Consider the following 4,450-nt stretch of genomic DNA (forward strand, 5'->3'; position numbering starts at 1 on the left):
CCAATTGGTCCAGTGGTGAGAATCTTTGTCTTCTTGACATTGAGCCTCAGTCCATACTGAAGGCTGCATGACAAAGTAAAATATTACAATGGGGGCGGTGGACGGGGTGTGGTGGGGATTGTGTACCATGGAGGGAGTGTTTCTTTTACGTTTCAAAGAGAGGAGCGAACTGGGGAGCAGGGAGAGAAGTGCAGCAATGAATGAATGGAAATCCAAAATCTCTGTAAATGTTCATTAAAATTATTTTTAAAAATTATTAAAACAAAATAAAAAAAAAATTACAATGAAATGTGCAAGGAGTCAGAGTCAGAAAATCAAAAGGGCCGAACTTGCTCAGTATTTCTTAAGCTCAAGGAACTAAAGAACAAATTCAAACCTCGAGTTTGCAACTGTGAGCAACAACCACCACCTTATCATTGTCATTCAAAATAGGCTCCAATAAATTTTAGTTTAGTGTGGGGTGATTTTTTTTAAGATTTTCCATGGAATATAAGCACTCAATTCTTTCAGTTAACAAATTTGTAATTTTTCATATCTTTATTACCTTCTAAAATATGGTCAGGTGTCCTAGTGATAAGAAGCTGTGCTGCAAGTCTGAAGTCATGTGGTTCAAATTCTGCAGCTACTCTACGAATGGGCAATCTTCTTGTACATGATTTATTGCCTCTGAAAACCCACTGGAGGGTTAGCTATGGTCAGGTTCAAGAGCAGATTGTCATCTCTATTTGTAGTTGCTATCATGTGCTGTCAAGTTGCTTGCTACTCATAGTGACCATGCGTAAACAACTCTGAACTCTGCTCTATCTTGAACCAACCTCATTGTCTCTGACACACCTACCTTCATGACCCCAGTCACTGAGTCAATCTATCTCATTAAGGATCTCTCTTAAGCTGTTCCTCCACCCTTACAAGCAAGATGTCCTTCTCCTAGAACTGGTCCCTCCTTGTAACATGCCCAAAGTATGTCAGACAAAGCTTCAGAATCCTTGTCTCCAAGGAGCAGCCTGGTTTCACCCTCTCTAGGATAAACCAGTTTGTTCTCCTAGTAGTTCATGGTGTATTTGATACTCTTCTCCAGCACCCCAGCTCTAAGGCATCAATTCTCCTTCTATCATCCCTAGTCATTGTCCAGCTTTCTGATGCATATCATGTAATTGCAAAGACCATGGCCTGGATCAGCTGCACCTTACTCTCCAGACAGACTTAAGTACTCTGTAGAGGCTCCTGACAACATATTTTCCCAATGTAATTTGTCTTTTAATTTCCTGGCTTCTAGTAACAAGAATGTTTCATTGTGTAGCCAAGCAAGCTCAAGCTGTTAACAATCTCAATCTCTTCACCATCTTTGGCCCAGTTGTGAGAATCTTTGTTTTCCTGAGTATCAATCCATATTTGAAGGCTGCAGTTCTTGACCTTCTGCATCAAGTGCCTCAAGTCCTCCTTAGTTTCAGAAAGCAAGGTTGTATCATCTGCATAATGTAGGTTGTTGATAAGTCTTCCTCCAATCCTGATGCCACATTCCTCCTTATAGAGCCCAGCCACCCAGATGCATATAAGTTGAAAAGGTATGGAGATAGAATGCATCCCTAGTATGCATGTTTCCTGATTTTTGAGCCATGCAGTGTTTCCCTGCTCTGTTCTGACGTCTGTCTCTTTGTCCAAGTATAGTTTTTGCAATAAGCACAATCAAGTGTTCTGGGATTCACATTCTTCTCAGAGTTAGCCACAATTTGTTGTGATCCAAGCAGTCAAATTCCTTTGCTTAGTCAATGAAACACAGATATACATTTCTCTAGTTGTCTCTGCTTTCAGCCAAGATCCATTTAACCTTGGCTAAAGTATCCCTAGTGCCACAGACTCTTCTAAACCCAGTCTGCACATCTGGCAATACTCTGTTGATGTGCCGTTCTAGTTGTTTTTGGATAATCTTTAGCAGGATCTTGTTTGCATGTGATATTAATGATATTGTTAGATAATTTCCACACTCTATGAGGTCACCTTTTTTTTTTAATGGGAACAAATATGGATCTTTTCCAGTCAGTTGGCCAGGTGGCTGTCATCCATATTTCTTGGCCCAACTTAGTGAGCTTGTCTGTTTGTTGAAATATACCAACTGATATGCTGTCAATTCCTGGGGCCTCATTTTTTTGCCAATTCCTTCAGAGCAGCTTGAACTCCTTCATCACCACAGGCTCTTGATTGTCCAATAGTTTATGAAATTCTTCTTTGTCAGCCAATTATTTTTGGTACAAGTGACTCTGTATACTCCTTCCATCTTCTTTTATGCTTCCTGGATCATTTCATATTCTGCTCAAAGTATCCTTAAGTATTGCAACTCAAGGCTTGAATTTGTCCTTCGGTTTCTTCAGCTTAAGAAATACCAAATGAGTTCAGTCCTTTTTATTTTCTGACTCTAGCTCTTTGCACATTTCATTAATAATACTTTTTTGGTCTTCCCCCGCTGCCCTTTTAAATCTTCTGCAAAGCTCCTTAACTTCTTGATTTCTTCCTTTTGCTTTGGCTTCTCAGCACCCTAGTGCAGTATTCAAAGTCTCTTCTGATATCCACCTTCGTCTTTTCTTCCTCCTCTGTCTTTGTAATGATCTTTTGCATTCTTTATGGATGATAATCTTGATATCCTCTCCCAGCTCATCTGGTCTTTGCTCATTAGTGTTCAAGGCCTCAAACCCATTCTTGAGATGGTTTTTAAAATCAGGTGGGATAGACTCAAGGCCAAATTTTGGTTCTTATAGATTTGATTTAACCTTCTTCAGCTTTAGTTTGAACTTGCATATGAGTAATTGGTGGTCTGTTCCACAATCAGCACCCGGCCTAGTTTTCACAGCTGATGTTGAGCTTCTCCAGCAATTCTTTCCATAGATGTAATCAATCTGACTCCTGTGCGTACCATCAGGTGAAATCCATGTGTATGGTCTGCATTTATATTTCTTATAAAAGGTGTTTGCAAAGCACGCTCTGATGTCCTAGTGGCAAGAAGCTGCACTGCACTTCAAATACATCACCTGCTCTGCTAGAGAAGGAGGGGCAATCTCCTCCTGTGCCAGTCGGATCCAACATGACAGTACACAGAAAGGGTGGGACGGGAAAGGTATTTGCAAATAAATCATTGATTGTACAGAAGTCTATCATTCTATCTCCAGCCTCATTTCTGTCACCACATCCATGTTTTCCAATTACTGATCCTTCTTCCGTGTCCCCAACTTTTGCATTCCAGTCACTCATTATTATTAATGCATCTTGTTGCATGTTTTATCAATTTCTGACTGCAAAAGTTGGTAGAAATCTTCTGTTTCCTCCTCTTTGGCTCTAATAGTTGGTGCATATATTTGAATGACAGTGGTATTCACTGGACTTCCTTGTATGCGTATGTATATTATCTTGTTACTCGCAACACTGTATTTCAAGAAGAATCTAGAAATGACTTTTTTTAAATTGGTTTGCTTACAGAATTAGGTATATATCTATACATTGCATTTCACACTATTCTTCATTCATACAGTGTTTCGTGCAATTATTCTCAGGCATCATATTTCATAAAATCAACCAGCATTGGATCTGTCCATCATTACCCTGTTGCCTGGTTCCTTTTCCTTTTCTTAACCCTTCCCTCTTGACTTTTTTAACTATGAAAGCAAGCCCATTTTTCATCACTTTTTAATCTCCGACATAGCAGATCATATGATTCTCTGATTCGAAATGTCCCATGCCAATCCATTTCATTTCACCCATATTGAGTATGTTAATATTTATGCGTTTCATTTCTTTCTGAACAACGTCCAGTTTTCCTACATCCATAGTGACGTTCCATGTTCCTATCACTAGCGTCTGCTTACAATTGTTCCTCTTCCTTTGTGTTTCCATATTTGAGAGCTCAGCTTCAGTTGTCATATCTGCTAGTCTACTCTACATGTCCTCCTGTTTCAGGATGTTGTTGTTGTTGATGATGATTGCCATTGAGTCAAGCATGACTCATAGCGACCCTATGAAAAAAAGACCTGAAGTCCCTTTACAACTATTGTTGCTTATCAAAGTTCATAGAGTTTCCAGAGGCATGTTTTTAGAAAGTGATGCCACCCCTGCTTCCAAGATTCAGGCCATAGTACAGTCAAAATTGATTCTTGTACCAAAATTACTTTCATTTAGCAATTGCTAAGGGATGCCTTTGAGTTGTGGTGCTGGAGAATAGTGCTGCATTATCCCAGGTACTGACAAAAGGACTAACAAAGGTGCATCCTGGGTGCTCCTTGGAGGCAAAGATAGTGAAACTTTATCTCACAAACTCTGGGAATGTTGTTGTTGTTGTTTCTATGTGCCATCGAGTTGCTTGCGACTCATAGCAACCCTAAGTAGAATATCCCTAAACTCCGCTCTGTCCTGTGCCAATTGCACCATCTCCGATACACCCATCCCGATTACCCCAATCACTGAA

This window comes from Elephantulus edwardii, unplaced genomic scaffold, assembly GCF_000299155.1.
Source record: "Elephantulus edwardii isolate Elephantulus edwardi_28Jun2011 unplaced genomic scaffold, EleEdw1.0 scaffold00031, whole genome shotgun sequence".
NCBI classification, from domain to species: Eukaryota; Metazoa; Chordata; class Mammalia; order Macroscelidea; family Macroscelididae; genus Elephantulus; species Elephantulus edwardii.